General features: G+C 42.5%; 1 long non-coding RNA gene and 1 pseudogene across 1 annotated transcript; one reads left to right on the forward strand and one right to left on the reverse strand.

Annotated features, from left to right (window-relative positions):
- The first annotated feature begins 165 nt into the window (after positions 1–165).
- LOC115848018 (uncharacterized) lies at positions 166–23749 on the forward strand. Its single transcript, XR_004037556.2, has 3 exons — positions 166–387; positions 2794–2913; positions 21668–23749. It is a non-coding gene; the product is annotated as an uncharacterized lncRNA (long non-coding RNA).
- On the reverse strand, positions 5099–12309 carry LOC115848013 (mitochondrial import inner membrane translocase subunit Tim8 A pseudogene; annotated as a pseudogene).
- Positions 23750–25648: the final 1899 nt, after the last annotated feature.

Raw genomic sequence — 25648 nt, forward strand, 5'->3', positions numbered from 1 at the left:
ATGAATGAATGAATGAGTGAATAAATAAAATAATTTTTAAAAAAGAATCACACTACCCAGTAGGCTGTGCTTTGCGGGATGGCTGTGAGGGCCGGAATGATGGCGTCACAGAAAAGGGGCGTTACTGGCTCGCGTTGTCAGGGGCGGGACTTCCTGCGCCGGAGGAGCGGGGTTTTCTTTGTGGTGAGGCTGGTGTGTCCCAACCCACTACGAGCTCTTCCCGGGACTTAGGGAAGGAGCGGGGAGGACAGCCTGGAGGGCCCACCTGTGCCTTTGTACGACCTGGGGGAGGGTCAGCTAAGCCCGCTGGACCCGCCGGTCTCCGGCGCCCTCACGTGGCCCTACGCTCCCCGCGGTGCGATGGCAGCGCTGGTGACCCCGGCGCAGGTGAGTGGAAGGTGCGCCAGGCCACGCCCGCTCGGACCCCATCCAAGTGGCCGAGGCGCGGTGCTGTGCAGGATGGTGGTGTCCTGTGAGTCGTCACCTTGTCCTCCCCAGGGCATTGTTTGTCGGAGCCTCGGGATGGGGTCGCTTGTGCTCCGGGTGGGAATCCAGGTTAGGAGCTTCAGGCGGAGTGTCCCATTTCTGTCAGTCAGTGGGACGCTGTGTGGTAGGGAGAGATGTGGTTTCTCGAATCTCCCTGACCCCATACCGCTGGCGTGGAAGGACCCGCAGGGAGGAGTGCAGGCCGCACAGTCCGGAGACCTTTCTGTGTGTTGCGGCCCCGCCCCTTCCCGAGTCTAGGACCTTGAGCAGCTTTCCCTGTTGCCCTTGGTTTCTGTTTTCTCGGGCACAAAACAGGAATATTAAAGTTCCTCCAACTGGGTTTGAGGGAACTAGAAAAAGCACATGGGTGACGTGTATCCCCCCGCGTCCAGCACGGTGCAGGGAGCATCGCTCTGGTTCTCTTTCCACGGAGGTGCCTCTTGAGCCTTGTTGATGTTAGAGGCTCATTCCTGGGAGAATCTGACCCTTGGGTTCCCAGCTGTGTAACCTCTACAGAGATAAGGGCTGGGGTGGGGAAGAGGCAGGAGTAGCCTGCAGCAGCTTGGGGATTGCAGCCCTGCTAGGATAGAAAAGGTGTCAGGAGAGACAGGGCGCCCAGAAGGCCAAGGAATTTGTCTTTCAGTTTACAGCCAGTCGAACTGGCTTCCCACTGAATCTGTTTTCCTGTTTGAGGTTCAGTTACATATGGTAAGTGGTGATAGTGTGCAGGAGTGTGGTGTCCCTTTGGACATTAAAACACAACAGGTCCTGGGTAATTCCATAGCCGTGACCCTGAGTACCCTCATCATAGTCCTGATCGCTGTCAGGACTTGTCTTATTTGTTAACTTCCCATTCACTTGGCTCCTTCCTCACTTTATATCAGACTCACTCCAGTGTACTGTCCTGAAAGAGGCTTTTCGTGGTGCCCTGTCTAAAGCAGACTGTAACCTCTTGTCATCTCGCGCTATTTTCTTGACTTTGGAATCTTTGGGTCCCTGTGACATTGTCTTGCTCATTTATTTAGTTGCTTGTTTAGGATCTCTTCCCAGCCCCTGAGCATGAGCACCTGTTGCTGCTTAGGACATAGAACAACAGCCTGGGCTTATAAAAGGTACTCAACAAATGGTTCAGTGAATGAATGGGTCTCTCCCTCAGGTGCTTGCCTCACACTTATAATAAATACAGTCTTTCTCCCAACTATATGTGGCCCACAGTGCTCTCTCTACTTGATCTGCCCCTTGCTTACCCCCAAGGTTTTTTCCCTCCATTTTTCCCTCACTCACCGCACATGGCCAGGCAGTCCTGAACTTGTTAAACTCCTGCCCAGTTTCCAGCTTCAGCTTGCACTTCTCTTTGTCTGGGGCCCTGTTCCCAGATCTCTGCAGGGCTATCTCTCCCCACCCTTCCTGTGCATCAGTGTCACCTCTTAGGATAGTCTTTTCCTGGCTGTTTTATAATAATTCTGGCTAAGGTACCCCTGCCCCCACCTGCCAATCTTCTGGCAACTCTGTTCCCGCTTTTACTGGATGTTCAATTCCCACTTCTGCTCCTTAAATTTGAGGTTGTGGCTGATTTTCTAGAGCTGCCTGGGGCTCAGACCTCTGGCTGTGACACGGAGGTGATGATGGCATTTACCTCATGGGCTGTGGGAGGATTAGTAAGAGTCACAAAATACATTGAACACGTAACTGTGCCAGGCAGTCCAGCATCTCACATGTAAACATTTTCTCTTTAGTTCTCCAAACGGCCTGGTGAAGTGGGACTGATTGTTCTATTGATGCAGAAATCGAGGCTTAGAGAAATGATGGGATGTCCTCCCTGTGGTCGCACTGGCAGGAAGTGTCAAATTCCAGAGTCTTGATTCACACCCTGGAAGTCTGGTTCCCGAGCAAGGAATCTTATTGTGTAAAGGCCTCAACTTGGGGCAGGTGCACTGTGAGGACCAGGGAGGCTTAAGTGCTATCACTTTACTGTTACCATTGTTGGAATTATCATCATGATCATTTTCCCAGAGCACTTACCATCTCTCCCCAGTCCTCATGGAACACCACTGTCTGTGTCACTGTGACACTGTCTGTGTCATCTCCAGTGACTTCCTTCATGGGAGGCTTTTCTCTCAGCCACAATTGCATTATGTTCCAAGCTTGCATCTGCTTCCCCCTTGAGCCCAACACAGAACTTGGCGATCCAGAGGCCTCGGTGATTCAAGCCTGGGTTTCTCTGCATCTTCACCAGCAACAGAGTGACAGGGTTGATCCCAGCCAAGTGCACAAGGCCAACACCACTACCTGTGTTTGACTCTCCAGGTGGTGGTGACCTTTAAGAATGTGGCTGTGACCAAGAGGAGTGGGGACAACTTGACCTGGACCAGAGGACTCTGTACCAGGAGGTGATGCTGGAGACCTGTGAGCTACTGTTCTCACTGGGTAAGTGCTCAGCTCTCACACCTGTGAGGGACCCCACCCACCTTGTTTCTGGGCTGATCAGGAAGGACACAGGAGTCACCTTTCCTCCTCCCCACAGGTCCTGCAGTTTTCTGGTCCCTTCTCCTGCCTGGTCTCGCTGTGTCTGTAGCAGTGATTGGTGGGATAGAAACAATGTCCTTCTGAACAACAGCCCCCATCCCAGTGCCCAGCACCCTTGGGCCTCAGTCTGAGGTCCCTGTTCCTGATTCCACAGGAGGGAAGCTGACTGGCCCAGCCTGCTGAGGTCAGGTGTCCCCACAGCCCAGTTAGCAGTGCTGTTCTCAGAAGAGAGGGTGAGTCAGGCAGATCCCTACATGGCATTTGTCATCAGTGCCACCCAGGGATCTTCCTAAACAACACAATCTTTGTTCAAAGGTCCCTGGTGTCTACATGATCCTCACATGTTTCCTGTGACCTGGGCAGATTGCTATGTGAGAATACTTGGAGGGCCAGGGAAAGATTCCCCAGGAAGCTGTATAGGCTCTGAATCATCAAACAACAAATAGGACTATTTGTCCCATAGCCTGGATTGATGCGTCCAGGAATCAAGGGGTAGATATGTGAGTGGCACCACTGACAGTTATCCATAGAGAGGCACTAGGGAAAATTTTTGCTTCCTGTCTTCATGAAGCACTGATTGTGTAGAGGTCTTAGTTGCAAAGGGAAGAGTGCTTTCACTACTGCAGTAGAATGATTCCATTGTCCTGGAGAGTAACACTGCCAGTCTGCCACTTTGCACTACTCATGCTTCTGAATCAACAGGAAAAGTAAGAGTTACTGTGCTGGCTCTGGTGATTGAATGTGATTATCAGGTGCAAATTGGACTATACTTCCCACTGGTACTTGCACAAAGGAAGTGTGTGTCTGGAATGCAGAGATCCCTTAAGATGTCTTGTCATGATCTATGGTAAAGTCAATGGAAAACTATCCACAACCTACTTCAGGCAGGACAACTCATGGCCCAGACCCTTCAGGAAAGAATGCTTTGGTCACCCCACCAGGGAATAAAAAATAATCATTCGAGGGCTTCCCTAGTGGCGCAGTGGTTGAGAGTCCGCCTGCCGATGCAGGGGGCACGGGTTCGTGTCCCGGTCCGGGAGGATCCCACATGCCACGGAGCGGCTAGGCCTGTGAGCCATGGCCGCTGAGACTGCGCGTCCGGAGCCTGCGTGCCACAGCGGGAGAGGCCACAACAGTGAGATGCCCCCGTACCGCAAAAAAAAAGAAGAAAAAAAGACCATTCGACGTGCTGCTGAGGACAAAAGGAGCATGGAATGGATTGTGGAAGAGCTACATATTAGTTAGCTCATGTGACCATTAACAGAAGTGAGGATAGTAATCAGTAATGTCATGAGTATTTCTTCCTAATTTTTTTTTTTTTTCGGTACGCGGGCCTCTCACTGTTTTGGCCTCTCCCGTTGCGGAGTACAGGCTCCGGACGTGCAGGCTCAGCGGCCATGGCTCACAGGCTCAGCCGCTCCACAGCATGTGGGATCCTCCAGGACCGGGGCACGAACCCGTGTCCCCTGCATCAGCAGGCGGACTCTCAACCACTGCGCCACCAGGGAAGCTCCAGCCAATATCTTTTTCTTCCTTCTTTCACGCCCTTGTCATTTAACAGATGATGTGTTGACTTCACATCACAGTATTTAAGTATTGTTAAATTTATATCATAGTATTTGGTTATAGGATATCAAGGAGGAGAGTGAATGTTACCCAGGGAATCTGTCTCCTTTCTGAAGAAAGAGTTATTGTATTTTTGGTTGTACACAGGATAGTTGTATCATGACCTTGTTGTTGTCTTTGTTTGGAGATAAGGAGTGGTTTAAGTTTGTATGGTGCCAAGTTGACAACAGGTGAACTTGTGATGATTAATTTTATATATCAACTTGACTCGGCTGTGATACCTGAATATTGTTCAAATACCAGTCTAGATTTCACTGTGAAGCTTTTTTTTTTAATGGAGTAAATACCTATATTTTTATTTGTAATTTTTAAATTTATAGACCAAACACATGTGCGAAAAGAATGGCCTCAATTTAATGGCATGTTGTCCCTTAAAAAAGTAGAAAAATAAGACAAAGCCAAATTAAACAAGACTTTGGTTCAATATTATACTGGAAATTTTAATAAAACTAGACTTCTATTCAATATTGAGATGGAGGTTATTGTCACAATAATGAGGCAATAAAAAGTAAAATTACTCACATTGCTAAGGAAAAAATAAAACTGATCTACGGAGAAAACTCTATGGGATCTCCAAACAAAGCATAACCCAGAATAAATATATACAATGGAATACTACTCAGCCATAAAAAAGAATGAAATTTTGCCATTTGCAACAACATGGATGGACTTGGAGGGTATTATGCTAAGGGAAATAAGTCAGATAAAGAAAGACAAATACTGTATAATATCACTTATATGTGGAATCTTAAAAATACAACAAACTAGTGAATATAACAAAAAAGAAGCTGACTCACAGGTACAGAGAACAAACTAGTGGTTACCTGTGAGGAAAGGGAAGTGGCGAGGGGCCATATAAGGGTAGGGGAATCAGAGGTACAAACTGTGATGTACAAAATAAGCTACAAGGATATATTGTACAACACAGGGAATATAGCCAATATTCTATAACTATAAATGGAGTACAACCTTTAAAAATTGTGAATCACTATATTGTACTCCTCTAATTTATATAATATTGTACATCAGCTATACTTCAATAAAAAACAAAACATAACATTAACCAAAAGACCCTGCTAGAACGACTGAGTATCTGAAGCTTGAAGAATTCAAGATCCATATAAAAGAAACCATTCTATTTGCAATAGCAATAAACAGTTGAGAACTTCAGATCCCCCCTCCCCTCCCCAAATGTCTGTGTTGAAATGTACCAGGGACTTGTTTTAATCATGCACTGTGAGACATGCAGACATGGAAGTTACTTTGAAGAAGGACACTTACACGGTTCCCTAGAAACAGGAAGCACAGCATGTCATACTGGGCCGCATATGCTGGGCCTCCACCTTCTGCTCAGGAGGCAGGTCAAGAAGAGCATGGCTCACAGCCTTGAAAAATTCTGGCAGACTTTGGGCTTCAGGGGTCATTCCTAGTTGCCACCCAGAAGAGGACCTTCACCCAATCATGAGGCACCTTTATGGCATTGGAGGATTTCCAGTCACCAGAATTGGGATAAATGAATGTCTGTTCTTTATAAATCACCCAGTCTATGGTGTTCTGTTATAGCAGACCTATAAGACTAAGACAGACAGTTTGAAATGTTTCAGCGGCCTCTGTTTTGGAAGGGTGGACACTAGTTGTCCCGTACCTAGCTCTGGTATAGGTACCAGAGCTAGGTACGGTATAGGGCAGGGAGGATTATTGGTTTGGTATGTGAGTTTGATAAGGTTATGGTTGGGGGTGTGGGCTCCAGATTGGTCGGTTTGTGTATAACAAGCATGCTTATAGGGGAGGGATTTTTTACCTGCAGGAACTAACTAGCTCTGAGAGGGATAGCCTTGCCAGGAATAAGGCCCCAAAGGCCAGAGTAGGAAAAATACAAAAAAAATAAGAAAATATAGTCAATACAATTAAAATTTAGCATACCATCAGATGTAGAAAATACATGCAAGATGGGTAAACAGAATTTTAAAAATTTGAGAAAAAAAATTAAGACCCAAGTAAAAGGAGAGATATCTCACATTTACGGATTGTAACGCTCAATATTTCCTTCTAAATTGATCTATGTGTTAAGTGAAATCCAAGTCAAAATCTCGGTAAGCTCTTTTTTTTTTTTAATAGAAATTGCGAAGTGGATTCTACAATGAAAATGCAAGTGCAAAGGACCAAGAATAGCCAAACAACCTGGAAACAAGAAAGTGCTAGCATAAATACAAATAGATAAATGTAAGGGAATAGGAGGTCTAGAAATAAACATACACACAACTGATCAGTTGTTTTTCAGTGAAGGGACAAAAGCAATTTGGTATAGAAAGAATGATTTGTTAGATCAGTGTGTGGTAGCAGTTGGGTATGCAATTGGGTATGCAAAGAGAACTTATAAAAATTAAATAACTATGGATCATAGACATATATAGAAAAACCTAAAACTGCGAGAGTTACAAAATACTGGGTTGGCCAAAAATATTGGTTCGGGTTTTTCGGTAGCATCTTATGGGAAAACCTGAACGAACTTTTTGGTCAACCCGATAAAACAGGAACGCAGGTTTTGACCTTGTGTGGAAGTCACAAGCCCTACGTCCTCTCCAGTATTGCATGTGCTGACTCTACACCAGTCACACCTTTTTTCTATCTACCTCCTCTCATCCAAAGCCCAACCCCACCTCTCCCATCACAGCCCAAGAGACTCCCAGCTGGCCTCACTTACTCTTGTCTTTTCCATTATGGTTTATTACAAGATATTGAATATAGTTCCCTGTGCTCTACAGTAGGACCTTGTTGTTTATCTGTATATAGTAGTTTGTATCTGTTTATCCTAAGCTCCTAACTTATCCCTTCCTCCACTCCCTTTCCCTTTTGGTAACCTTAAGTTTGTTTTCTGTATCTGTGAGTCTGTTTCTTTTACTGTTTTTTTTTCTTGTAGAATCTTTTATTTCAGTGATTAAAAGAACGCACTAAATGGAAACTATGCTGATTTACATTAGGCATGCACATCTACCTGAAACGGCTGTTAGTTTTTGAGTGGCCTAAATCTTTATAACTTATTTTTTCATTTAGGCACATCTTTCAATTTTTTTGGACCCCAATATACAGGGTAAGTTAACTTCTTCCTTGTGGCAGTTTAGTATGAGAATTATGTTCACTGGCTAGATTCCTTTAACCAAAGGCCTCTAGACTCTCAGGTTACCTGTACTAGCTCAAGACTGTAATTTATATAGATATTTAAGTGAATCACAGTGTAAGGGAGAGAGATAATCTAGAAAGGTGAAATGTACTGTATGAATATTCAATACATCTTTTTTTCCAGCACTGATAGTCAAACACTAGATAAGGAGGGCTACAGTCAAGTACCAAATTACTCTTTCCCCTGCTGCTGCCCTTTCTGAGAGACACAAAGACGTATGTCGATCTCTCTAGAAATCTGAAACGAATCCACACAAATAACAGATTATTACTTATGTGGCCCCACTATCAAATTATAGAGCAGTTCCCCTATTAAAATTGTAGGGAGCAGTTAATGGGACTATGAGAAAAGCTTCATCCCACATAGAGTAATATACATCTAGTAGAATTTTCCATTCATCTGTCATTTGTTTTCCCCAGATTAGCATTAAAAAACACAACCCCAAACACATTTGACCCTCAAACACCCCTCCCACAAAAAAATTGGTCTTTGTTCATTCTCAGATGACAGGATGTCCCAAGAGTGACAAAGTGGGAGCCGATCCCCCACCTTTTCTTCAACCATCCCATCAACTGCTCTTCTTTTCTTGAACTACCTTCCTTTTCCAAAGAGGTAATGCTGAAGTCAGTCAGAACAGCTTTCTGAGAAGACTGGCTTGGATTTCTGGGTCTGTTACAGTCGATTCAAGTTGAATTGGCTTGTATCAATGAAGCGCCCAATACAGTTCACAAAACAGGCCTCAGCCAGACTGTCCAACTTTGGCCCAGGCTTGTCTGTGCACTTTTCCCAACAAAGTTTCGTCATCTGGTGCACCAGCTGCCGGAAGCGCTGCTTCTGAGTCTCTACGTCCATGAAATGCTGCAGCTGCCAGTCAACCGAGCCCAAACCCACTGTGGAAGAAGATGAGGAGGAATTCATCCCAGCGCGGCCACGCGTGCTGAGACGAACTCCGCACCAACTCACCAACCTTCACGTCTGCTTCTGTTTTGTTTTGTTTGTTAAGATTTTTTAATATTTTATTTATTACCATTTATTTTTGGCTGCATTGGGTTTTCGTTGCTGTGCACGGGCTTTCTCTAGTTGTGGCGAGTGGGGCTACTCTTTGTTGGGGTGCGCGGGCTTCTCATTGTGGTGGCTTCTCGTTGCAGAGCACGGGCTCTAGGCGTGCAGGCTTCAGTAGCTGTGGTGTGCATGCTCAGTAGCTGTGGTTAGAGGGCTCTAGAGTGCGGGCTCAATAGTTGTGGTGCACGGGCTTTGTTGCTTCGTGGCATGTGGGATCTTCCCAGACCAGGACTCGAACTCATGTCATTGGCAGGCGGCTTCTTAACCATGGTGCTACCAGGAAGCCCCTGTTTCTGTTTTGTAATAAGTTCACTTGTATCATATTTTAGATTCCACGTATAAGGGATATCATATGGTATTTGTCTTTCTCTTTCTGGCTTATTTTGCCTAGTATGATAACCTCTAGGTCCATCCATGTAGCTGCAAATAGCATTATTTCATTCTTTTTTATGGCTGAGTAGTATTCCATTGTGTGTGTGTGTGTGTGTGTGTGTGTGTGTGTGTACACACACCACATCTTTATCCTTCCATCTGTTGGACATTTATGTAGTTTCCATGTCTTGACTATTGTAAATAGTGCTTCTGTGAACATAGGGGTGCATGTATCTTTTTGAATTAGTGTTTTCTCCAGATGTATGACCAGGAGGGGGATTGCTGGATCATAAGGTAACTCTATTTTCAGTTTTTTAAGGAACCTCCATACTGTTCTCCATAGTGGCTTTACCAGCTTACATACTCACCAACAGCATAAGAGGGTTTTCTTTTCACTACACCCTCTCCAGCATTTATTTGACTTTTTCATGGTGGTCATTCTGACCAGTGTGCGGTGATATCACATTATAGTTCTGATTTGCATTTCTCTACCAACTAGTGATGTTGAGCATCTTTTTATGTGCCTATTGGCCATCTGTATGTTCTTTGAAGAAAAGTCTATTTAGGTCTCTGTCCATTTTTTTGTTGGGTTATTTGTTTTTTGTTATTGAGTTGTATGAGCTGTTTATATATTTTGGAAATTAAGCCCTTGTCAATCACATTGTTTGCAAATATTTTCTCCCAGTCCATAGGTTGTCTTTTCATTTTGTTTGTGGTTTCCTTTGTTGTGCAAGAGCTTATAAGTTTGATTAGGTCCCATTTGTTTATTTTTGCTTTTATTTCTTTTGCCCTGACCTAACAAAACATTGTTATGGTTTATGTCAGAGAATGTTTTGCATATGTTCTCTTCTAAAAGTTTTATGGCATCATGTCTCATGTTTAAGTCTTTAAGCCATTTTGAGTTTATTTTTGTGTATGGTATGAGGGAGTGTTCTAACTTCATTGATTTACATGTGGCTGTCCAGCTTTCCCACCACCACTTCCTGAAGAGATTGTCTTTTTTCCATTGTATATTCTTGCCTCCTTTGTTGAAAATTAATTGACCATAGGTGTGTGGGTTTATTTCTGGGCTCTCTCTTCTGTTCCATTGATCCATGTGTCTGTTTTTATGCCAGTACCATGCTGTTTTGATGACTATAACTTTATAGTATTGTCTGTGGTGTGGGAGGGTTATGCTTCCAGCTTTTTTCTTTTTCCTCAGGATTGCTTTGGCAATATGGGTCTTTTATGGGTCCATATAAATTTTAGAATTTTCTTGTTCTAGTTCTGTGAAAAATGTCGTGGGTAATTTGATGGAGATTTCATTGAATCTGTAGATCGCTTTGGGTAGTATGGCCATTTTAACACTATTAATTCTTCTAACCCAAGATCATGGGATAGCTTTCCATTTCTTTGAATCATCTTCAGTTTCTTTTATCGGTGTTTTATAGCTCTCAGCATATAAGTCTTTTACCTCCTTGATCAGGTTTATTTCTAAGTATTTTAATTTTTTTTAACCCCACATTTGTTTATTTATTTATTGTTGGCTGTGTTGGGTCTTTGTTTCTGTGTGAGGGCTTTCTCTAGTTGTGGCAAGCGGGGCCCACTCATCATCACGGTGCACGGGCCTCTCACTATTGCAGCCTCTCTTGTGGTGGAGCACAGGCTCCAGATGTGCAGGCTCAGTAGCTGTGGCTCATGGGCCTAGTTGCTCCGTGGCATGTGGGATCTTCCCAGACCAGGGCTCGAACCCGTGTCCCCTGCATTAGCAGGCAGATTCTCAACCACTGTGCTACCAGGGAAGCCCAAAGTATTTTAATTTTTTTAATGAAATTTTAAAAGGGATTGTTTTCTTACTTTCCCTTTCTGATATTTCATTGTTAGTGTAAAGAAGTGCAGCTGATTTCTGTGTGTTAATCTTGTATCCTGCTACCTTGCTGAATTCAGTTATCAGTTCTAGTAGTTTTTGTGTGGAGTCTTTAGGGTTTTCAATATATAGTATCATGTCATCTGCATATAATGAGAATTTTACATCTTTCCTTTCAATTTGGATACATTTTATTTCTTTTTCTTGTTTGATTGCTCTGGCTAGGACTTCCAATACTATGTTGAATAGAAGTGGTGAGGGTGGGCGTCCTTGTCTTGTTCCAGATTTTAGCAGGAAGGCTTTCAGCTTTTCACCATTGAGTATTATGTTGGCTGTGGGTTTGTCATAAGTAGCTTTTCTTTTTGGCTGCATTGGGTCTTTGTTGCTGCGCGCGGGCTTTCTCTAGTTTCAGTGAGTGGCGGTTACTCTTTGTTGCAGTGCATGGGCTTCTCATTGTGGTGGCTTCTCTTGTTACAGAGCATGGGCTCTAGGCACATGGACTTCAGTAGTTGTGGCACACGGGCTCAGTAGTTGTGGCTCGCGGGCTCTAGAGCACAGGTTCAGTAGTTATGGTGTACAGGCTTACTTGCTCCACGGCATGTGGGATCTTCCTGGACCAGGGTTCGAACCCGTGTCCCCTGCATTGGCAGGCAGATTCTTAAACACTGTGCCACTAGGGAAGTCTCATAAATAGCTTTTATTATGTTGAGATATGTTCCCTTTATACCCACTTTGGTGAGAGTTTTTATCATGAATGGATGTTGAATTTTATCAAATGCTTTTTCTGCATCTATTGAGATGGTCACGTGGTTTTTGTCTTTTCTTTTCTTGATGTAGTGTATTACATTGATTGATTTACATATGTTGAGCCATCCTTTGATCCTGGGACGAATCCAGCTTGATCCTGCTGTATGATCTTTTTTATGTGTTGTTGGATTTGGTTTGCTAATATTTTGTGGAGAATTTTTGCATCTATATTCGTCAAAGATATTGGCCTGTAATTTTCTTTTTTGGTGGTGTTTTTGTCAGGTTTTTGTATCAGGGTGGTGGTAGCTTCATAGAATGACTTTGGGAGTGTTCTGTCCTCTTCAGTCTTTTGGAAGACTTTGAGATGGATTGGTGTAAGTTCTTCTTTGTATGTTTCGTAGAAATTGACCTTATTTACTCTTTAGCTAATCTATCATCCAGTCTGACACTCTTTAGGTTTCACCAGGAGTTATCACAAAACTCTGAGCCTGTAGAGAGGAAAACAGCACCAGGTCTTATCTCAGTGTCATCTGATTCCATTTACTGCTTTGCCTCTCAATAAATCTTTTATTCATCTCCTTGGAATTTCATGTCACTCCTGGATCTTCATCTGAGGCCAGCTCCCGCATCACATGCACACGCACGCACACACACACACACGCACACACACACACACCTCTCCCTCTTTCTCTCTCTCTCTCTCTCTCTCTCTCATGGTCACTGTACTTCCTAACCTGTCTTAGTGATGATGACAGCCTCCTCCCGCACCCCCTACACACACTCATGCAAACACACACACTCTGTCTCATGGTCGCTGTACTTCCTAACCTGTCTTAGTGATGATGACAGCCACCACCCTTGTCCAGGGGTCCAGGCAAGTGAGCCAGTCCATGCAGAATACCCTCCCTTCAGCCTTAATGGCATTGCCACATAACCTGTGGGGTGTTCCTCTTAAGTCTGACATAGTCCACGTGCCAATCTCCTGCTTAAGGGTATCTTTACATGAACCCCCTCCTTCCCTGAACTCCAGGTGTATATTTCACATGCCCACTAACACCTCCACTTAGAGATGCCTGCAATACCTCAGACTCAGCATGGTGACACCTAACTCCTGATAGTACTTCTGGCAATTACTCCTGCTATTGACTTTGCATCTTTCGCCTAAAGCCAAACTTCCTGGATTTATGTGAGACTTCTCTCACCCTTACAGCAGTGATCATTCCTACTAAAAAACTCAACCTAATACTACAAGCAACTTCTTAGAAAATAATTGGACATAAAGGTAAAAGTCTTTAGGGACTTCCCTGGTAGTCCAGTGACTAAGACTCGGTGTTCTCAATGCAGGAGGCCCGGGTTCGATCCCTGGTCAGGGAAATAGATCCCACATGCAGCAACTAAGAGTTAGCATGCCACAGCTAAAGATCCCACACGCAGCAGCTAAAGATCCTGCACGCTGTAATGAAGATCCCGTGTGCCGCAACTAAGACCTGACACGGCCAAGTAAAATATAAATAAATAAATAAATATTTAACAAACAAAAAGGTAAAAGTCGTTATCTCATGCTGGGAATGAAGCTACAATAAAAATTTTATGGCAACAATACTAAAATGATTATGATACCCTCCCAAATAATTCAAAATAGAAACAATATTCCGTTGGAAAATAAATTTTTAATTAATGCAAAAAATGTAATTTCCATGAGGGAGAGAAAGATTGCTATTTATCCAGTGATAGGGGCAGTGTCTGGCAATAGCAAGCACTCCATAAATAAAATGATGGGTACAGATTTCCTGATTTTTTTTTTTTTAGCCACGCCACATGGCTTGTGGGATCTTAGTTCCCCAAATAGGGATCAAGCCCGTGCCCCCTGCAGTGGAAGTGGGGAGTCTTAACCACTGGACCACCAGGGAATTCTCTTCCTGATTCTTTCTTGAATGCTCCATTCCCCTGTCCCTGCTTCCATCCCAGCAAATGCTTACCTGGTTTTGTGGGCAATCCAGCCATGATTGGCCGAAGCCAGGTCAGTATTTGTTAATTGGATTGCACAGAACTGAAGAGGGGGCGTACCCCATACCACAAGATCACCTGAGGCGGGGCTGCAGTGCCTACATCAGCCCCATCTGGGCTGGAGCTGATCTCCATGGTTACAAATAGAGCACAACGTGTGTTCCTGTCCGTTTTAGTATTGTGGCCACAAAATTTTTATTATAGTTTCATTCCCAACGCTTTTGAACAAAAAAATTTGTTGGACTTTTACTTTTATATCCAAATATTTTGTAAGAAGTTGCTTGTAGTATTAGGTTTGTGGGAAAGAGAAGATCTGGGGTGTAATCTACCCGAGACCAAATTTCTCATTGTGCTGATCACTGTTTCTGAATCCTTCTCCCCTTGTTGTGTCCAGATATTTAGAATGAATAAGTTAGAAGGCAGTGGTGGTACAGTCATGTGCATTGATGTCTGGGCAATGGCTGTCTTTCTCACAGGGCTAAATTACAAGGGTAAGTTTGATCATCATGAATCACTGGGATGGGGGGGCTGTTCATTATACACAGAGGCTGCACCCACTGAAAACAGCCTAAACATGTTGTTATTTTCTCTTTCCCAAATTTGCCACTTCATACCCACAAATAAAAGACTTAGTCTGTTAGCCTTTACAAAGATTTAAAGAACATTATATAATTTCTAAGTACCCATACAATATAATAATATATATTCACCTTGCTTGGATGAGGGCATTCATTCATTCAGTAGATATTTATTGAACACCTAATATGGGCCAGGCATTGTGCTAGGTGCTCAGTGAATATTGATACATGAAAAAGAGACCAAAAGTGTATAGATCTTAAACAAGTGTAAGGAGGGGTTTCCCCAAAGTCCTTGAAGGATTTGACTTTGCTATACATGTCTTCCTGACTTCTGTCCTCTGCTCTGAGCACAACCCTTCACCACTAGACCCACTTCCACAAAAAAAAAGACTACTTCTGCATGTTGCCAATGGGTTGTGCATGACAATGGGCAGTATTTATGTAGGCAGCACAGACAGTAGCTTTTCACTTAATGTAGCAATAACACAATATTAATCAATGGGCACTGCCTTCCATAGCGATTGAACAAATGCTTGACGTGTGTCAGGTCTCTTAATCCAAAAGCCACAGAGAGAGTGCAAAGTGGGGAAAATCTGCATCTGAGAAGGAACACTGCTAAGGAAAAATGAATTTGTTTTCAATTTGGTTTAAATCAGGTGTGGGATTCTACCCTCCTTTTGGATCCCCAAATAGGAGAATCTTAGCACATAGATAATCACAAACTGTGTGAGAGTTGAAATCCCTGCCCTGCTGGAAGGCGACGCCAGGCTCACAGAGGCACACATCTGTCTCAAAGTCACCCTGCCCTTTGCAAATGGCAAATATATCTTCACATGTTCCGAGTTCCCCTTATTTCAAGGCTACATCATGTGAACTCCATTTAAAACAATGTGATTTTGCACTCCTGTAATGGATACCATGAACACATTGAGATGTGAGAGTATGGGACAAGGTGGGGGAAACTTTCTACCAGTGTGCGGAAACTAGGGAACAGTTCTGAGGCTCAGGATAGGAGAAATAGGTACATGGCCCCAGTGGCTTAAACCTCAGTCCTGGAAGGATGTGCCCCCACCACCATTCATAGAAGTCCTAGCCACAGCAGCTAGGCAAGAAAAATAAAAGGCATCCAAATTGCGAAGTGAGGAAACATTGGAATCATAATGGAGTAATTATAGTTCAGGTGTACAAAACAGATTGGGAAGACTATTGAGGTTCTAGTCTCAGACACATCCCTGTACCACTGAGAACTTGAACTTTTTGTGAAGTACCAAACCCCAGGACACCTACAGCTATATTTAGAACAACACCTGCTGGGTGTAACTTTATGGTCTCAAGGTTCCCCTTTGTCAGTTCAAGAATTTCAGACCCCAACCAATCCTTGTTTAGCAAGCACTCTTCTTGCCATCTCTAAATAATTCCTTACAAACAACATATGTAACTAACTGCCCTTGCAGTTTTTTGCCTGTGTAAGCTTCCTGCATTTTGTAATCCAGAGGAACACAGTTCAGGTGCTTCTTGAACCTGTGTCTCCCAGGCTGTAGTCTAATAAACCACAAATAAATGCCTCTTTATTTCAATAAGGTCTCCATTTCTGAAATTTAGGTTAACATTGCTTGGTGTAGTTGGTATTACCCAGTGTGACCTCCAGCACTTCTTCAGACTTGGTGTTGGCATTCAGTACCTACATAGACCCATTGCGTTTAGCAATCTTTTCACTCACATAAAGACTGCAGAGAGTCCTCCTGAACCCAAAACTCTCATTTGGTCAAGGTTTAGATCATAAATAAAATTGGGTGTCTCTCAGTGTTGACTTTAGTCCTCCCTTTTGGGAGTGGAGTTTTTATGTTGGTTTTATTTTGTTTTGTTTTAATCTGTGCCACTTGGTAGGAGATTCGGGTTTCAGGTTTCTTTTGATTTTGATGAGTACTCAGAATAATGCCAAGTTCTCATTCAAAACAAAACAAAACCCTGTCAGCTTTGTGTTTAACACCTGTGGGCCCTCATCCTGTAACGACCTATCTAAATGGGTCCATTTAACCTGGTATGATTTTAAACTGCCCTGGCCAAAATGGGAAGCTTTTGAAATTCCCAAATTTGTCAATCTTCATGCATGCCTAGAAAGAAATACCAGAAACAGAAAAATTAATGGAAAACATTTTTTTAAATTTATTATTAAAAATAACAAGAATAAATTGCTGCACACAGGCTTTCTCTAGTTGCGATGAGCGGGGGCTACTCTTTGTTGCGGTGCACAGGCTTCTCATTGCGGTGGCTTCTCTTGTTGCAGAGCGTGGGCTTCAGTAGTTGCAGCACGCTGGCTCAGTAGCTGTGGCACATGGGCTTACTTGCTCCGTAGCATGTGGGGTCTTCCCGGACCAGGGATCAAACCCATGTCCCCTGCATTGGCAGGCAGATTCTTAACCACTGTGCCACAAGGGAGGTCTCAGAAAGAATGTTTTAATTGATATTTAGAGGCCTCTAAACATAATACTGAGGAAATTGCTTCCCTCCAAGCTGTAATTAAAAATTGACTCAGGCTGTTTCTAAACTTAAGAAATCATGAAATTCTTTACCCCACTCCCATTCCCCTCCCAATTCTGCACCTTCTCCTCCATTCCTTTACCCACCTCTTTCCAAACTCCCTTTTTTATTTAACTTACCCCCTCTCTTCTCTTTCTCCACCAGACACCCTCCTCCTCCTCCTCCATCAGTTAACACTCCTGAGCCTAAACCCCACTCAACCCCCCTGTCCTGGCAGCCCCTATTAAAACGAAGTCCACCTGAACCTTTTATTGTCTTTGTCCCATGGAGTAAACGTGAACTTAGGGCTATAGCTAAAGAATTCTGTGATTCTTTTTGGACCTCATTTCCTTTGCCAAACAATTTAATCTTGTTATACAAACCTATGAACCAAGCTATTCTGATCCTTATCAACTTATACACATGCTGGTAGGGGAAGGCAGAGCAAAAGAATGGCTTAATAAGATGGATTGGAAAAAACCTATAGAAGACTTCCAAAAGAAAACAACTGAAGATCAAGATAGGGCCAAAGGCTTAGCCAAAACCCTTTACTGGTTATTCCAGAAGTTTCCCCAAATATTACTGATTGAAACATATCCAACTGTGTACTCAAAACCTAAGGAGCCTGTACTTGAATTCTTTGAAAGATTTCAAAAAACTTTCAAACAGTATTCAGGGATGGAAAATGTTAATACCAACTCATGAATGGTTTAGATTAAGAACTTGACACTTTAGTTAGAAGGCATCAGTGAAATTGGACAGCCATGGATGCCCGTGATTTATGCAGTTTGGCACAGCAGCTGTCCAAGACCATACAAAAATAGCCAAGAAGAAGGCTACTCAAATAATGAGTTTACAGCTTCAGCAATTGACTGGCCAAAAAAGGCCAACACGCCTCCAGTCTTACAAAGAAAGACGCTCCAACACAGAAGACCTTCAAAGGTACCTTTGCTATTATTGCAGAAAAAGCCTGGGAATTTTAAAAGAGCTTGCTATAAATTCAGAAAATCACTCAGAGAGAAAACAAAATCCTGCCAGCCCTTCTCCAAACAAAGGTCCTATGCAACTTCCTTTCTGTCTCACCTAGGGCTGCTCCAAGGAAATACCTGGGGTTTCTCCCTTTCTTCTCACTAACATTCTGGAGAAATTGAATTCACCATTGTTTGAGAGCAGACAGAGCTTTAATTCATACGGGGTACCACTCTTTCTGTTCTCAATCCCAGCACTTTGAAACATTCTCTTCTGTGGTGTACTAAAACAATTTCAATGGTGGGAGTTTCTAAGCACCCTATGACTGTTTTTAAATCTCAACCCACTCCATTCCAACTTGGCCCTGTCACAGAGACACATTCCTTTCTCCTTCCTTCCACTCCTGTACACATCCTCAGAAGAGACCTCTTAGAGGTCGATAATGCACGTTTCCTTCTCACAAAAGGGGGAAATGTTTTACATCTGGAAGAACATTCCAATCAACAAGGCCCTAATGACACAAATTTAGGCCCTGCATGTGAAGTGCCATCATTTTTCTCACATCAGTCATAACCCCAAGAAAGAATGAACTTGTACAAACACTACGGTCTCAAATCTCTGTGGATAGAGGGAAAATTCATTCAGCAACCCCAATCAAAATAGATGTATACTCATCTTAACCCCTCCCCAACATCAAGTAATATCTCGTCAAACAGGAACCTATAAAAGGAATTCAACATATCATAAAAGACTATATTAAACAAGGTCTAGTGATTCCTTGCACCAGTCCTTGCAATACCCCCTTCCTCCCAGTTAGAAAACCTAATGGAAGAGGCATTTTGTTCAGTATTAAATAGCCATCAATAATATAGTCATATCCCGCCATTCAGTAGTCCTTAATTCCCATATCCCTTTATTTGCAGTTCCCACAGACAGCAAGGTTTTCACATGGCTGATTTATGTGGTACTTTCTTTGTTAGGCCAGTGGATCCAGACAGCCAATCCTTGTTTGCCTTTACTTGGAATGATCAACAGTACACTTGGACAGTATTGCCCCAGGGATATACGGAGAGTCCTATTTACTTTTCTCAGACCTTAAAATCATACCTTGCAGATGTTACTTTCCCAAATGACTTCACTTTACTCCAATATGTGGATAACTAACTTCTTTGCTCTTCAGGCATGCAGGCTTCTCAAAAAGACAACCTCTAACTACTTGAGCCTGCATTATAGCAAAAGATCAAATTGTTAATATTTATACTGATAGCCAGTATGCTTTTTTTAAAAAAAAAAAAAACGAGACATCAGCCACCATGTCCCCTTTTTTTTTTAAATTTTATTTATTTATTTATGTCTGTGTTGGGTCTTCGTTGCTGCACAGGGGCATTTTCTCTAGTTGTGGCAAGTGGGGGCTACTCTTTGTTTTGGTGTGCGGGCTTCTCATTGCAGTGGCTTCTCGTGGAGCATGGGCTCTAGGCGCACAGGCTTCAGTAGTTGTGGCACACGGGCTCAGTAGTTGTGGCTCATGGGCTTAGTTGTTCCACGGCATGTGGGACCTTCCTGGACAAGGGCTCGCACAGGACAAACTATTAAGAATAGCCAATATGTATTGGACCTTCTGGAAGCTATTAAAATACTAAAACTTCTGGCCATTATAAATATCTCAGGTTAGTCAAGGCTTGGTTCAAAGGAAAGGAAATAATTTAGCCGATACTGTAGCAATGACTGCTGCTCTCTGACCCACTTCAAAAAAGCTTTAATTATTACCTAACCTTATGTTAGCTTACGGGATTTACTGGCAGAAACCTAAAACAATGTTTCTCCAGAGGAATAAGACAAATCTTATACCAGGGATGTAAATTTTGGGAAGATCATAATTTATGGTATGGATCTAACAATACTCCAGGTTTGACTCATAGCCTCCAGGAACATATTATTGAACATACATGGGGGCCCAGATAAAATGATACGTGCAAAACAATGCTACTGAAAACCATCCCACAAAATAGCCACTGAAGTATATTTGAAGTGTAACATTTGTCCAAAACGTAATCCAGGTAAACCCATCCACTTCCCTAAAGATTGTTTTCCTTTGCCTTCAGGACCCTTTGATGTATGGTTAATGGAATTTATCCAACTGCCACCATCTCAGGGATATAAATATGTAGTTGTACTAGTATGCATGTTTTCTCACTGGATTGAAACATTTCCATGTTGCAGGGCTATAGCACTTTTGGTAGGCAAAATTCTTTTGGAAAAAATAATTTCTACATGGAGTATTTCACCTGAGCTTCATAGTAATCAAGGAACTCATTTTACAGGGCAAATTATTCAGTCAATCTGTAAAACTTGGCCTTTTATTCCCCCCCCCCAGTATTTCCACTGCCTCTATCATTCACAGTCCTCCAGGCTAGTGGAACTTACATATAGAGCCATTAAGGCTCAATTGGCTAACAAGACATGGAAACAACCTAAATGTCCATCGACAGAAGAATGGATAAAAAAGGTGTACATATATACAGTGGAATACTAGTCAGCCATAAAAAAGAATGAAATAATGCCATTTGCAGCAACATGGATGGAACTAGAGATTATCATACTAAGTAAGTCAGAAAGAGAAAAACAAATACCATATGATATCACTTTTATGTGGAATCTAAAATATGACATAAATGAACTTATGTGTAAAAACAGAAACAGACTCACAGACATAGAGAACAGACTTGTGGTTGCCAGGGGGGAGAAGGGGTTAGGGAGGGATGGATTGGGGGTTTGGGATTAGCAGATGCAAACTATTATACAATATATATTGAATAGAATGGATAAACAACAAGGTCCTACTGTGTAGCACAGGGAACTACATCCTGTGATAAACCATAATGGAAAACAATGTGAAAAAGAATATATATATATATATATATATATATATATATATATATATATAAAACTGAATCACTTTGCTGTTCAGCAGAAATTAATACAACATTGTAAATCAAGTATATTTCAATAATAATAATTTTAAAAAGACTTAATTGGCTAAACTAGTTGAATCTTTTAATCTACCATGGCCGGAAGTCCTGCCCCTGGTATTGCTCAGCCTAAGGTCTACCCCCTTTGGTAAGCACCGACTTTCTTCCTTTGAAATAATTATGGGAAGAACAATGAAAATATATAATGCAGGGGCTTCCCTGGTGGTGCAGTGGTTGAGAGTCTGCCTGCCGATGCACGGGACACGGGTTTGTGCCCCGGTCTGGGAGGATCCCACATGCTGCAGAGCGGCTGGGCCCATGAGCCATGGCCGCTGAGCCTGCACGTCCGGAGCCTGTGCTCCGCAAGGGGAGAGGCCACAGCAGTGGGAGGCCAGCGTACCGCACACACACACAAATATATATATATATATATATATATATAATGCACTACATAAGCCCAATGTGGTTAAAGGAGACCTCTTAACATATTGCCAAGAATTAACTAAAAACATTAAAGCTTCATGCTTACTAGTACTAGAATCTTTTATAAGTGAGAAACCTTTAAAAAAAAAAAAAGAGTTCCCAGGAGACAAAGACATTAAAGAAAATAATTTACAACCAGGTGATTATATTTATTGGAAAAGACACCTCCCTGGAGATGCTTTGAAACCTCAATGGAAAGAGGTTGTTAATCAGGTATTAACAGGTTGTTCACTAAGCCATGTGCAGCAAAACCTTTGGTGTTCAATCATGGAGTCACGTTTCTCATTTTTAAAAGGCTACCAATCCTGAGTGGACTTCCCAACCCATTGATGACCTTCGTCAGAACAAGAAAAACTTCCCTGGGTCAGAAGCAGATGACATCTGAGTAGACAGCTCATCGCAAGAGTCGAGACCAGGCCTGTAACCCCAACTTTGTTGATAGTTTCAGACTGTTTTTCTTTTTTTTAACTGAGGTACCTATATACTTGACTTTGTCACATTGAGGGTCAGTAAGCCTTTTTACCCCTTCCTCATGTTTTCTTTAATCCTGATAATCCTAATATTGGAATTATTCATCTGTCATAAAATCTTTACCTTGAGGAATGACAAATTGAAATTGTAATGGTGTAATCATACTCAGGCATACAAAATGGAGTTGAGCAGCCATTAAGGATCAGATCTCAGACACATCCCGGCATCACTGAGAATTTGAACTTTCTTTGAACTGTACTAAACCCAAGGACACCATCAGCCATATTTAGAACACTCAGAAGCTTCACCCTTCTGGTCTAAAATTTCCCTTTGTAACTGCAACCATTTTGAACCCCAACCAATCCTTGTTAACAAGCTGCCTTGTTTCTTGCTTGCTCCAATTATAATTCCTGACAGACAACTATGTAACTCACTATGGCTTGCAGTTTTTGCCTTCCATTTTAATCTTTCTCCATTTTGTAGTATAGTAGAATACAATTCACATGCTCCTTGACTCTGTGTGTCCTGGACTAAATACATTTTGGGGGGTGGGGGGCGGCTTGCAGGATCTTGGTTCCCTGACCAGGGATTGAACCCGCACCCTTGGCAGTGAAAGGGCAGAGTCCTAAACATTGGACTGCCAAGGAATTCCCTCCTGGACTACATTCTTAACAAATCCCAAATAAATGCCTTTTTATTTCAATCAGGTCTGTTTCTGAAATTTCAGTTTACAGAAGGAAGAAGTAAAACTCACTATTTGCAGATGGCATGACACTGTATATATAGAAACCCCAAAAACTCCACCAAAGAACTGTTAGAGCTAAGTGAATTGACTAAAATTGCAGAATACAAAATTAGTACACAGAAATCTGTTGTATTTCTGTACACTAATAATGAACTGTCATAGAAATGAAGAAAATAATTGCATTTACAGTTGCATCAAAAAGAATAAAATATCTAGTAATAAATTTAACCAAGGAAGTGAAAGACTTCTAGTTTAAAAACTATAAGACACTGAGGAAATAAATTGAAGATGACACAAACAAATGGGAAGATATACCATGCTCATGGATTGGAATAATCAATATCATGGAAATATACATACTACTCAAAGCAATCTACAGACTCAGTGCAATCCTTATCAAAATACCAATGATATTTTTCACCAGAACTAGAACAAATATTTCTAAAATTTGTATGGAACTACAAAAGACCCCAAATACCCAAAGCAGTCTTGAGACAGAAGAGCAAAGCTGGAGGTATCATGCACCCAGACTTGAAACCATACTACAAAGCTATCATAACCAAAACAGTATGGTCTTGTCACAAAATCAGACACATAGATCAATGGAACAGAGTAAAAAGTCCAGAAGTAAACCCACAGTCATATGGTCAATTTATCTATGACAAAGGAGGCAAGAGTGTACAATTGGGAAAGGACAGTTGCCTCAATAAATGGTGGTGGTAAAACTAGGTAGCTACACGTGAAAGAATAAAACTAGGGGGCTTCCCTGATGGTACAGTTGTTAAGAATCTGCCTGCCAATGCAGGGGACACAGGTCTGAGCCCTGGTCCAGGAAGATCCCACATGCCACGGAGCAACTAAGCCCGTGCACCACAACTACAGATTCTGCGCTCTAGAGCCTGTGAGCCACAACTACTGAGCCCACATGCCATAACTACTGAAGCCTGTGTGCCTAGAGCCTGTGCTCTGCAACAAGAGAAGTCACCACAGTGAAAAGCCTGTGCACTGCAACGAAGAGTAGCCCCCACTTGACGGAACTAAAGAAAGCCCACATGCAGAAATGAAGACCCAACACAGCCATAAATAAATAAATTTATTTATTTAAAAAAAAGAATAAAACTAGACCACTTACACCACATATAAAAATAAACTCAAAATGGATTAAGGACTTAAATTTTTTTTCTTTTTTTTTTTTTTTGCGGTATGCAGGCCTCTCACTGTTGTGACCTCTCCCGTTGTGGAGCACAGGCTCCGTATGTGCAGGCTCAGTGACCATGGCTCACGGGCCCAGCCGCTCCGCGGCATGCGGGATCCTCCCAGACCAGGGCACGAACCCGTGTCCCCTGCATCGACAGGCAGACTCTCAACCACTGCACCACCAGGGAAGCCCCAAGGACTTAAATTTAAGACCCCAAAACCATAAAACTCTTTAGAAGAAAACATAGGCAGTAACCTCTTTGACATCAGTCTTAGTAATATTTTTTTGGATGTGTCTCCTCAGGCAATGGCAACAGAAGCAAAAATAAATAAGTGGGGTCACATTAAACTAAATAGCTTTTGCACAGCAAAGGAAACCACCAACAAAATGAAAAGGCAGCCTACTGAATGGGGGAAGATATTTTCAAATGATATATCCAATAAGGGGTTGATAATCCAAAATATATATAGAACTCATACAACACTATATTTAAAATAAAAAAATTTTTTAAACGGGCTAAGAAGCAGAATAGACATTTTTCCGAAGAAGACATACAGATGGCCAACAGGCACATGAAAATATGCTCAACTTCATTAATCATGACAGAAATGCAAATCAAAACCACAATGAGATACCACCTCACGCATGTCAGAATGGCTTATCAAAAAGAAACAACAGGGCTTCCCTGGTGGCGCAGTGGTTGGGAGTCCGCCTGCCGCTGCAGGGGAAACGGGTTTGTGCCCTGGTCCGGGAGGATCCCACATGCCGCGGAGTGGCTGGGCCCGTGAGCCATGGCCACTGGGCCTGCGCTCCGGAGCCTGTGCTCCGCAACGGGATAGGCCACAGCAGTGAGAGGCCCGTGTACCAGAAAAAAAGAAAAAAGAAACAACAGGACTTCCTAGTGGTGCAGTTGTTAAGAATCTGCCTGCCAATGCAGGGGACATGGGTTCAAGCCCTGGTCTGGGAAGATCCCACATGCCATGGAGCAACTAAGCCCATGCGCCTCAACTACTGAGCCTGTGCTCTAGAGCCTGTGAGCCACAACTACTGAAGCCCATGTGCCTAGAACCCACGCTCCACAACAAGAGAAGCCACTGCAATGAGAAGCCCACACACGGCAACAAAGAGTAGTCCCCACTCACCACAACTAGAGAAAGCCTGCATGCAGCAATAAAGACCCAACGCAGCCAAAAATAAATAAGTAAAATAAATTTTTTAAAAAGAAACAAGTGTTGACCAGAATGTGGAGAAAAGGGAACCCTCAAACACTGTTGATGGGGATGTAAATCGGCCCAGCCACTGTGGAAAACAGTATGGAGGTTCCTCAAAAAACTGAAAATAGAACTATCAATGGTTGAACAATTACACTTCAGCTTATTTGAAGAAAACAAAAACACTAATTTGAAAAGACATATGCACCCCTATGTTCATTGCAGCATTGTTTACAATAGCCAAGATATTGACAGGACCTAAGTTTATCAATAGATGAATGGATAAAGATGTGGTATGTATGTGTGTGTGTAGCTATGTATAACACACAAAATGCAATATCACTCAGCCATAAAAAATAAGAAATCGTGCCATTTGCAACAACATGGATGGACCTGGAGGGTGTTATGTTAAATGAAATAAGTCAGAGAAAGAAATACTATATGATTTTACCTCTATGTTGGATCTAAAAAACAAAAAAAAAATGAACAAACAAAACAGAAACAGACTCATAGATACAGAGAACAAACTCATGGTTACCAGAGGGAAGGGGGATGAATGGTTGGACAAAATAGGTGAAGCAGTTTACAAGGTAGAAAATTCCAGATATAAAATGAATGTCATGAGGATGTAATTTGCACATAGGAAATATA

This window comes from Globicephala melas, chromosome 19 (assembly GCF_963455315.2).
Source record: "Globicephala melas chromosome 19, mGloMel1.2, whole genome shotgun sequence".
NCBI lineage: Eukaryota > Metazoa > Chordata > Mammalia > Artiodactyla > Delphinidae > Globicephala > Globicephala melas.